The 12176-nt window shown below is 47.7% G+C and overlaps 1 long non-coding RNA gene across 1 annotated transcript in view; it reads left to right on the top strand.

Annotated features, from left to right (window-relative positions):
• The window catches only part of LOC137547061 (uncharacterized), a 262643-nt gene extending 251209 nt beyond the window's left edge, over window positions 1-11434 (top strand). Inside the window, exon 3 of the long non-coding RNA XR_011026455.1 lies at window positions 11373-11434. This is a non-coding gene — a long non-coding RNA (uncharacterized lncRNA). The remainder of the gene's footprint in view (window positions 1-11372) is intronic.
• The last annotated feature ends 742 nt before the right edge of the window (window positions 11435-12176 follow it).

Raw genomic sequence — 12176 nt, 5'->3', positions numbered from 1 at the left:
GAAAGGCCGCAGGGGGCCACATTTGGCCCGCGGGCCTTAGTTTGAGGACCACTGCCTTTAAGCATGGTACACACTTTCAATTATGATTGGCCAATCACTGACCAATTTTACCTTCTCCATGTAGTATAAGGATTTACTTACACAATCTGTTCATAGTATGCTGTTAGCCCTCATCCTACATGGAGGTGGTAATATTGGTCAGTGATTAGCCATTCATGACAAGAATGACAGATACCATTCTCTATTCATCCCCTTATGTTTTCTAGTACATGTGGAAGGTCCAATACCCCCCCCCCCCCCCCCCCAACTGTTTAATTGTATCCCTTCCTCTGATATGAGCCACAACCTACTCAATACATTCTATGGTAAAAGTCTTCAGACTCCCCCATGCAGATCTTAAGCCTGGTACACACTCAATTATGATTGGCCAATCACTGACCTATTTTACCATCTCCATGTAGTATAAGAATCAACAGATATTGAATATTATGAGTACTTTGTGTAGATAAACCCTCATCCTACGTAAAAGTGGTAAAATTGGTCCGTGATTGGCCAATCATAATTGAAAGTGTGTACCAGGCTTAAAGGTTGCCACTAACAATACGCTTTGCCAACAGATCATTTACGAACAATTCTTTGTATGAACAATCGAAAATGATCGTTTGGGACCACAAATAGCCAAAAATCTCCTAACCAATCAGATTTATTAAATCAATGCGATTTTCGGCTCGATCCCATCAATCTGATCGGTTAGGAGATTTTTGTCCATTAGTGGTCCCAAAGACCATTTCTGAATGTTCATACGAATATTTGTTTGTAAACAATCGTTCAGCAAATTGTATTGTTAGTGGCCACCTTAAAGGGAATCCAAGGTGAGAGGGATATTGAGGCTGCCATATTTATTTCCTTTTAAACAATACCAGTTGCCTAGCAGCCCTGCTGATCCTGTGTCTCTAATACTTTTCGCCATAGACCCTGAACAAGCATGCAGCATATCAGGTACTAAGACTCGGCTGACTCAGGTTTTACTGGATTAGCCATCTGCTTGTTCCAGGGTTTTGACATGACTTATTCCAGAAGATCAACAGGGCTGCCAAGCAACTGGCATGGTTTACAAGGAAATAAATATGGCAGCCTCCATCTCCCTCTCACCTCGGGTATCCTTTAAAGGTGTCCATTAATAGTACAATCTTGATTGTACAATCTTACCACTTCTGTGTAATACGAGGAATCTGAAACTTCCATTCAATACTAACTCAGTCTACCTTTCTACTAAATAGATTTGGTAAGTTTGTACAATCACTGATGGGCACCTTAATGCTGGGAACACAATGCAACTTCTAGTCCGATCGATGGGAATCGGTCGATTATTCCTGTCATGTCCGATCTGTTTCTGATCGAGGAAAAGGATCGGTTTATTAAAGTTATTTGCCCAAACAGCTACAACCCCCTCCCTAATAACACACAGAGAGGAACATGGCTCTGTGGAACTACAAGTCGCAGTGTAGCATGCTGATAATTCAGCAGAAACTTTATCCTTTTTTTTGTTTGTTTTTAAACTGTGGGCCATCTCCCTCCCTTCTACTGTACATTCTTAAGCTACATGCACACATGTGGATAATCGTTTCAGCCACTGATCATTATGCATGCATAATGGCCACTAATTGATATTGCTCAGGCACTGTTAAATATCTGTCCAGTCGGATTCTTAATGGCCCCCGATGGTTGCGCCTGGCTGTTGCGCAATGCTTTGTTTTTACTCTGTTGTCCACTGATCATCGTTCCTTCTGCCCCCTCTCCATGGCAACAGAACACATCGCTAGCCTCAAGGCTAGAGAGGTGTCTACACAACATCGTTCTGTGAATTGTCACTTATCTGAGACTTCCTCCAGCCCCATGAGGAGCGTGGGCCCCCTCGCTGTTTTACTGCTATATGCCCTTTGGTAATCTGGCCAGTTGTGTGCTTCTGGGCATGCGCAGCCGCACACCCCCTCGCCACGCTCCCAGCCCAGGAGCATTCTGGGCCTACTACTGCACAGGCTGCTCCCGGCTGCGGGTCTGCGATGGGGTGCACAGGAGAGCGCGGCCAGCCAGATTACCGGAGGGGATTACAAGGCAATGGAGCGGCTGGACAGGGAGCCCACGCTTCTCATGGGGCTGGAGGACGCCTCAGGTCAGTATAAATACACACATATGCCACTCAGGTTTTGTTTAACTTTTCTATATTATGCTCTTTGCTGTTTTACCGCTTTCACCTTCACATAATTGTGTCTCTTTCACCTCTCTCCCCTCAACACTCTCTCCACCATTTGCCTGTCCCCTTATCTCCTCTCTTCCATCATTCTCACACCAAAAAAAAACAAAAAACATTCTCACACACACACAACACAACCACACAGTCATACACTACGTGACTCACCCCATTCCACACTCATACTAGGAACTGCTGTACACTTGGCTGAAAAAGTGGGCGGGGCAAGGGCGGATGCAACACAACAGCAGCTGCTTCCCCCTCCTCTATGGCCATCCTGCACAGTTCAGGACAGCACACTATACTACTATATTATACATATACATGCTGTATATATATATAGGGAGCGAGCCCAGACTCTGCTTCCTTCTTACGTCTGCGGGGGCGTGGCTTAGCCCATTAAGGCGGAGCCTGGTCCCGAGCTTTGACTGACACTTAGAGGCGGAGCTTAGCTCGAGCATCGATACACTCTTCTTCAAAAACGGATGCAGCTGCAGAGGAGGAAGACGTATGCGGTGCAGCAAGTAAGTACAGGGGCGGGGCAGCCATTGAACAGAACAGTACCCTTGCCTGTCCCTTAGTAGCCACTTGTTGGCTGGAATTACATATAAATGGGCGGGACGATCCAGGATCAGGCCACTCCCTGTCGGCGCTGAAGGGCGGGCAGCTGTGGATGATAGCAGGCAGGGGCGGTCCCTGATTCACATCTACATACGGTGCAGTGCCTATAAGCTGCGATGCGGCCATATAGAAGGATGAGGGGGAGGAACGTAGTCTCCCCGCCCCTACCGGTGGCCCTTCGCTGGCTGGAATGTTAGGTTTTCTGCACACAATACAGGTTTTTGCCCATTTTAATCTGTGCATTTCTTCGATTAACCATGTGTGATATGTACAACCTGCTTATAGGGAGAGTCTAAAGAGCGAGCCTCGACTCTCGCTCCCTTCTTACGGTGGTGGAGGCGTGGCTTAGAACCTTCGGAGCGGAGATTGGAATGTTGGGGGGCGGGGCCGGGTCCCGAGCTTTGACTGACGGGCAGAGATTAGCTCGAGCCACGATTCTCAGCTCGATCCTCTTATCTTGTTTGGCAACTCAGATAAATGCAGCTGCAGTGGAGAAAGATGTGGTTGCTGCTGCAATTAAGTAAGGGGGCGGGGCATCCATTAAACAGAACAGTACCCTGCCGTGCCGCCTAGATTGCTACTTGTTGGCAGAAATTACATATAAATGGGTGGGACGATCCAGGATCAGGCCCCTCCCTGTTGGCACTAAAGGGCGGGCAGCGGTGGATGATAGCGGGCAGGGCGGGGACGGTCCCTGAGTCACACCTACATACAGTGCAGTGCCTATAAGCTGCGATGCGGCCCTGTAGAAAGATGAGGGGGAGGAGCGCAGTCTCCCCGCCCCTCCTGGTGGGCCTTTCCCTGCTGACGTTAGGCTTTATGCACGCTACACGTTTTTGCCCATGACAATGTGTGCATTTCTCCAATTAATCATATGTGATGTGCAAAGTGTGCTTTTTAAATTCACTACAGAAATGATAGTAGTTCCAAACAGCACTGCCAGAGCAGGATCATCCACATGGCAACATAGGCAGGAGCCTGGGGCCTACTGTGTGTCAGGGAGCCCTACTGCCCTCTCATTTCAGGTTACCAAAAGGACCATGAGGGGGGCAAAACTACTACCTTACTTATGGCCACATTTCATTGTAATCCATCCATGAGCACTGCCATAGCTCCCAACTGTCCCTTTTTCGGAGGGACAGTCCCTTTTTCGGAGCCCTGTCCCTCTGTCACCCTCATTTGTCCCTCTTTCAGGATTTGTCCCTCTTTCTATGTAAATATATATATTTCTCCACTAAAAATGTGTTTGATTGACTCTAAAGTTTATTCCCATCCTTTAAATTGATATGTTACTAGTTTTAAAATGTTAATATGAAGGAAAATGAACCAGGATAGAAAAGGACCAGTGTGGTTTGAATTATAAAACATAGGTTTCTGATGAAATCTTTATGGTATGCGTGATTAGAGGCGTGGTGAGGGCATGGCCAGGGGTGTGGCATGGGCGTGGCTTAAGTGTCCCTTTTTCTCATCTCAAAAAGTTGGGAGGTATGAGCACTGCTGCTTCTAAACTGTTCTCAAAGCTGTGCACTGCATCTGTGATCTTGTACACATTTTTACAATGCCTAAAGTGCATGAATCCTTAAAGAACAGTCATGTGTCCGAAAAAGGACTTGCAAATTGCATGCATCTAGTGGAAATGTACCCTCATGCATTAAGAAGAAATGTAGCCCTGGGCAAGGTAGGAAATTTAGTAGGAGAGTGGTCAGTTGGGCTCCCTGGCACCCAGTGGCGTAGCAATAGGGGTTGCAGAGGTAGCGACCGCATCGGGGCCCTTGGGCTAGATGGGCCCCTTCCTCAACCAAAGAATTAGCTGTTTATTGGTCCTGTGCTGGTAATTGTCACTTCTATAGATGCTTTGAATAGTAGTAATCATTAACAAACTGTTCCCCATCCCCTTCTTGCACCTCTAATACTGTGGATGGCCTTGGCAGGTTTTGGTGTTCTGTATCAAGTGTTACATATAGAGTGCTTGGGGGGGCCCATGTAAAACCTGCACCGGGGCCCATAGCGCGTACGAGAGAGAACGGCGCCGGAGACTTGGGCGCAGGACACAGCCAGTATATGGCTGATCCTGCTGCCGCACAAGTCCGGGCCGTGTTAATTACTATTCCCCCTCCAGGCCGACATGGATAGTGGGGGAATGAAATAATTTGGCTTCCAGCAAATCGCTGGAATCCGAATTATTGTTTTAAAAGCAACTTCAGGTCCATCTACTGACGGCGCTGAAGTTACTCCCTGTGCCTGCGATAGCCGTAGTTCCTATTACAGCCTATGGTGGCGCCGGCTGCACCCAAGTCTCCTGCGCTGCTGTGCCCAAGTCTCCAGCACTGGATTTACCGTGTTCGCCCATAGCTACGCCACTGCTGGCACCCATTAGGTCCCAGGCACCTACCTAGGTTGTCTGTTAGATGATCCTTCCAGAGGAACATCTGGCAGATTATAATGAGCACATATATTACACAAAAAGATTTTTTTGATCATTAATCAATAGACATGTGACATGAAATATGTATAGTCTATAAATGCATATTGTGCTAAACTAATCGTATATAAACCTGGTGCAACCATGAAAATGGATAATATCCAATTATTTTAAAAACACTAAGGGCCCGTTTCCACTAGGGCGGTTTCGGCGGCAATTCTGCAGAGTTTCCCCGCACATGATTCTCACGGGAAAACTCTGCCATAGGGGATGACGGGGCCGTGGCGAAATCGCTTGCGGGATCGATTCGCCCAGAACCCCCCGCAGAATTCGCCACAGGGGCTGCGAATCCCATAGCCGTGCATGGCATAGCATCGCATAGCTCATGGGATTCGCCTGCGATCCCGCCCACCCGCTCAGTGCGACGTCGCACTAGTGGAGACGAGCCCTGAGGCTTTGTTCACATGTGAAATCAAAATTGCTGACGCCAATGATTTTTTATGTTTTGCACGTTTTTTTCCCCCCTCCCAGCGCTCCACTGCGCGCTACGATTCTGTACAAAGCACTTTTGCAGAGAGGTTCTGTTTTTCCACTTCCTGACATTGGTCAGGAAGTGAACTCTTTCATCCAGAAATGAAGCAGTAGAGTGTTGTACCGTGTTAGCCATGAGTAAAAACAAAGAGTTTTGAATCAGGATGATACCCGATTGTATTTATTCATTTCTGGATGGGGTTTTCAATGTATTTATTCATTAAACCGCGAACGCAATTGCCACACAAAGCAATTTTGTGAGCGTTTTGCGTTTTTCCTATAGCTTCCATTTCTAACAAAATCTTCCTAAAAATGGTATATGCATCGCTTTGCTGAGCGGAAAGCCAACAAAACATGCTGACATGAACTATCCTATAGGGATGTATTGCACAAGCGCTTGTAGGGCTATTTTGGAAATCGCTGGCATTCCAATCATTTTTCTGATTGATTTTCTAATCACTTCTATACAAAATCGATCAGAAAACAGATTGGCACTGTCGGAAATAATCTACTTTGACCCTTAACCTCCTGAGCGTTCTGGATGAGCTGAACTCGTCTAGAGACGCCGGAGGGTGCCGCTCAGGCCCTGCTGGGCCGATTTTTACGAATTAAAAAAGGAGCACACGCAGCCGGCACTTTGCCAGCCGCGTGTGCTACCTGATCGCTGCCGCAGCGCGGCGATGCGCCGCGTGCAGCGGCGAAAGAGGGTCCCCCCAGCCGCCCGAGCCCAGGGCAGCCGGACCAAACAGTTCTGGCCAGCGCTAAGGGCTGGATCGGAGGCGGCTGACGCTCATCGCGGCCCTTGCTACTTCGGATTAGGAGCACCCATTAGTGGGCTTTCATGCAGCCAACTTTCAGTTGGCTGCATGAAATAGTTTTTCTTTTATTAAAAAAAAAAAAAACGTCCGGTCGCCAGTCTGGCGATCTTAATAGAACGCCAAGCAGGTTAGGTAAAAAAAAATAAAAAATGACTTACTCACCTGGGGCTTCCAATAGCCCCCTGCAGCTGTACGGTGCCCTCGCCGTGTCCCTCCGATCCTCCTGTCCCCGCCGGCAGCCACTTCCGGTTTCGGCGACAGACGCCGACACAATATCGCCCTCTATGCTGCTATATGCAGCATAGAGGGCGATATTGTGGCTGGGAACACCAAGAATCACTCGCGTTCCCAGCCTGTCGGCGGCTGTCGCCGAAACCGGAAGTGGCTGCCGGCGGGGACAGGGGGATCGGAGGGACATGGCGAGGCCACCGTACAGCTGCAGGGAGCTATTGGAAGCCTCAGGTGAGTAAAAGTCATTTTTTTTTTACTTAAGGATCACTTTAAGAACAACTGTAACATGAGGCATATGGAGGCTGCCGTAAGTGGACCTGAACTCTTGCACAGAACAGAAGGAAAACAGAGAAATGTACCCTGTATGTAATTAGAGAGTTTAATTCCCCTTCATTTGTGTCTAATCACAAGTTGTAATTTGATCTCTCCCTGTGTCACATGACTGCCACAGCAGAGATGGCAGATAAGCGCATTTAAAAGCACAGGCTGTTAACAATATGTCTGCTTCCTTGAATTAGGAAGGAGAAACAGTGCAGATTTATTTTAAAATTTGTATCAGGTATAACAAAGACTTTTTTTTGTTTAAAGATTATTATGCTGTTGCGTATATTTTAAAACAGAGATGACGTTATGAGTTCAGGTCCGCTTTAAATGTTGCCTAGCTGCCCTGCTTGATCCTCTGTCTCTAAGGCTAGGAACACGCATAACAGAAAAGCTAGCGTTGCAGAAAACGCAGCATTTTTGCCGCTAATGGAAGTCAATGGGCTGCATCAAAAAATGTATATTAAAAAATGCATATGCGTTTTTTGGTGCATTTTCAAACATGCATTTTTAAAAACGCTGGTTTTGTTGCATGGTTTTCAAAAACGCACATAATGAACCTCAATGGTAACGCAATAGTATGCGTTTCATGCTTTTTTTTTATTGAATTTCCGCTTCCTGTTCCTGCGCTCGAACAACTCTCGAGCCGTATGGCAAGGGCTTAAGGCTGCCACCAACTACAAGCCTCCCTCGCAACATGCTACACCCAGCCCTAAATTAGCCGAAGAACTAAGCAAATTCTACCACAGGTTTGAAAGGCAGCCTGGGGGGCACCCACCGCCTCCTTCTCCCCCCCCTGCCCCCACGCACAGCGACTCAAGTGTGGACTCACTCTCTCTGGAAGTGAGTGAGGCAAACGTTCGGCACCTCCTGTCCACGCTAAATGCCAGGAAAGCCTCAGGACCCGACGGCGTGTCCCCAGCCTGCCTCAAAACCTGTTCGGAGCAACTTGCCCCTATCCTTTCTGCAATCTTCAACAGGTCACTGACAGAGGGCAGAGTCCCTGCGTGCTTCAAGAGGTCCACCATTATTCCTGTTCCTAAGAAACAAGGCATCTCCGACCTCAACAACTACAGGCCTGTAGCCCTGACGTCCGTTATCATGAAGTCCCTAGAGAGAGTGGTCTTATCCACCCTCAAGCTATCCACCCTGCCCCTACTAGACCCACTCCAGTTCGCCTACAGGGCAAATAGGTCTACTGATGATGCTCTAAACATCTGTCTGGAACATATCTACAACCATCTAGACAGGAAGGACACGTATGCCAGAGTACTGCTACTAGACTTCAGCTCGGCATTTAACACTATATGCCCACACACCCTCCAGAATGTTCTGGCCACACTTGGGGTCCACCCCACCCTACGTCTATGGATCACTGACTTTCTCTCCAACAGATCCCAAGTTGTCAAGCTGGGGGACATCTACTCACGAGAAGTGATAACCAACACAGGGGCACCCCAGGGCTGCGTCCTGTCCCCGCTGCTCTTCTCCCTGTACACAAATGATTGCAGATCCATGGTAGACTCTGTCAAAGTCATAAAATTTGCGGATGACACCACCATTGTCGGCCTCGTCACCAAGGACAACATCCAGGACTACCAGAAGCAGGTGGAAAGACTATGCCACTGGTGCAAGGAAAACTGCCTGGTGCTCAACACAGCCAAAACCGTCGAACTTATAATTGACTTCAGGAAGTCTGCTCCTTCCCCGCCTCCCATCTACATTGATGGCACCGAGGTGGCCAGAGTGCCCTGCGCCCGCCTGCTGGGCACCACCATCTCCAGCGATCTCAGTTGGAGGGTCAACATCATGGCAACACAACGGAAAGCCCAGCAGAGACTCTTCTTCCTCCGCCAACTGCGGAAGTTCGGCATGGCGCAGGAGATTCTAACATGCTTTTACACTGCCACCATTGAATCGATCCTCTGCTCCGCCATCCTGGTCTGGTATGCGGGAGCCACCGCCAGTGACAGACACAAGCTACAGAGGACCATCAGGTCGGCGGAGAGGATCATTGGGAGACCTCTGCCCCCACTTGACCACCTGTATAAAACAAGACTGCGAACCAGGGCTCTGAGGATGGCAGGTGACCTCTCTCACCCAGGCCACTGTTTCTTCACCCCACTTCCACTGGGTCGGAGACTCCGGGCCATCTCCACCAAGACCACCAGACACAAGAACTCTTTCTTCCCTATGGCAGTCAGCCTCCTGAACTCCCTTAACATTCTACCACCCTCTATCAGCGCCCTAACACCTGCATAGGAGCGGTAGTCTTCAGCAGTGCGGTTCTGAAAGATGTATTCAGAGCTATATGTATATCTGATGCTGTTTGTATATTTGCGTATGTTTTACTGTTATTCTGATTTGTGTATGTTTTACTGTTATTCTGACAATTTTCCTGCCTTTCTCTCTATGTACCGCTCCATTGTGCCAAATCCAATTCCGGGCGTGACCCAGTCATGCTTGGCGAAATAAAATGATTCTGATTCTGATTCTTCCTAGTGATTTGATAAAACGCAATTGAAAAACGCATAGAAAACGCATATGAGTTTTGTATATGGGAACCACAAATGCATAAAAAACACCCACAAAACATTGGAAAAATGCATATGCGGCCAAAAACCCCAACGCAAAAGCACCAAAAACGCACACACACAAAAAACGCACATGACAGAAAACTCGCACCCAGCCTAATACTTTCAGGGCTTGTTCACACTGCAGGCGTTTTAGTTATTTTTTAAGCGCAGGCGATTTTTCAAAATCGCCCTGAAAGCGCTTACACAATGATTCTGTATGAGATAGTTCACATGTGAGCAGCACGTTTGCGTTCCTCCTTGTAAAGTGGTGCTTGAGCCATTTTTGAGGCTATTTCGCGTCAATGGAAGGTATAGAAAACGCAAAACGCTTACAAAACCGTAATGTGGAGCGATTGCGTTTGCGTTTAAGAATAAATACATTTACTTTATTCTTTTCCAGATCAAAGAGTTCACTTCCTGACTTGCGTCAGGGAGTGAATTACCAAAACGCTGGGGAAAAACACGTCGGAAACCGCTAACTACAAAAATGAATTGCCCACCCAAGCGCCGGCAATTAGAAAAAAAAAGCCTCAAAAAAAGCCCACCGTGGACGGACGTGCGAGCGGAACGCATGTGAACAAGGCCTTAGCCATTCACCCTGAACAAGCATGTAAATCAGATGTTACTTACATTATTATCAGATCTCATAAGTGTAGCCATCTTCTTGTTTCTCATGTTATTAAAACTCTACCGCAGCCAAATAGATCAGCAGGACAGCTAGGCAACTGGTATTGTATAACAGCATATGGCAACAATATGGCAGCCTCCATATTCTTCTCACTTCAGTTGTGGTTTAAATCTATCCCTTCCTCTGATGGGAGCCACAGCCTACTCCATAGCCTGTATGGTAAAAGTCTACAGACTGTCTCCATGCAGATCTTAATGGACACATTACTCATTAATAAATCCACAAATTGACATTGTGTGTGTGTGTGTGTGTCTGACCCAGACATACTACACTGGGTAGGCGCAGTATGTCTGTAGAGCACCTGGGGGTCACCAGCGAGCGCGGTCACTAGGCACCCAAGCGGACATACTGCACATGCGCAGCGTAGTAAGTCCAAGTCAGAGGGCGCTGACCACACCGACCAGGACCCATACAGCGGAAGTGATAGGGAAGCAGAGGCAGATGTGGGGCCGCGGGAGGTGCGGTAAGCCTATGCACGCCTCCCCACACAACACACAGGGAGTCAGTTTGTGGATTTATTTAGGTCTCCTTTAAGCCTGGTACACACTTTTAGGACTCAAACCCACTAGCAGCCTTTTCTAAGCGCTAGTGACTTGAAAAGCTCTTGTTAATACAATGCTATGGAGATTTTTATAAAATCACAGCCCTCGAGTGGGATCACACCCATAGCATTACATTAGCAAGAGCTTTTCAAATCACAAGTGCTTGGAAATGGCTTAGTAACTTTCTGCTAGTGGGTTCCAGGCCCCCTTTGTGATTGGCTAATCACTGACCAATTCTACCACCTTTATGTGGTCCATACAGTAAATGTATTTTCTTGTGGTACTGATCGTATATAAATAATAGAATATAATAATAGTAACAACTCAGTCATAAAAAACTGACAGATGTCATTCACTCTTCAATCCCTTAGGTTTTCTAGCACACATGTTGAAGATCAGGGGACGCAGCGGACGAGACCGGGAGCAGCAGGACGGTGGCGACAGCTGGAGCAGGAGCAGGTGAGATTACAATGCATAGGGACTGGGGGGACAGCAGCCAGGTGGTGAAGGGCAGCGCCACAAGGCCAATTCCCGAGAGATTTCATGGTGAAATTGATCGGGAATTGGCCTGCAGTGTATGGGCAGCCGACATATCTTTTTCCGAGCAGATTCGATCAGAGAGAGATCTGTTCCTTCCTCAATCTGCCCAAACATCGCTAGATGTATGGGCTCTTTAAAGGATACTTTAGCGCTAACTTCAAACCAAAATGGAAGCTTAATGTGTGCATGTGGTTTGTGCGGACTCTTACTGCACCTCCCGTGCCTTGGCGTTTCCCTCCGTACTCCGGTAATAATCCAAATTCTCCTCTTCCTGTTCGGTGCAGTCATTGACCTCCAACCCGGATATCCTGCGATGTGCATGCGCAGTATGTCCACCAGGGCGCTTTGTGACCGCACTCTGCAGCAACGCCAAGTGGTCGCAAGATGCCCTAGCGCACATACTGAGCATGCACAGCACTGTATGTCCCGGTCAGAGGTCACCGACCACTCTGACGAGGAAAAATTTGATTATTACCGGAGAACAGAGGGAGACGCCGAGGCATTGAAGGTACGGTAAGGATTCGCCCCGCTCCCCATACACAGATTAGTCGTCCTTCTTGAATTTAAAGGACAACTTAAGTGAGAGTTATATGGAGGCTGCCATGTTTATTTCCTTTTAACCAATACTAGTTGCC

Source organism: Hyperolius riggenbachi, chromosome 2, assembly GCF_040937935.1.
Source record: "Hyperolius riggenbachi isolate aHypRig1 chromosome 2, aHypRig1.pri, whole genome shotgun sequence".
NCBI lineage: Eukaryota > Metazoa > Chordata > Amphibia > Anura > Hyperoliidae > Hyperolius > Hyperolius riggenbachi.
Note: the sequence above shows the minus strand (reverse complement) of the source record. Positions and strands in the feature narration are given on the sequence as shown.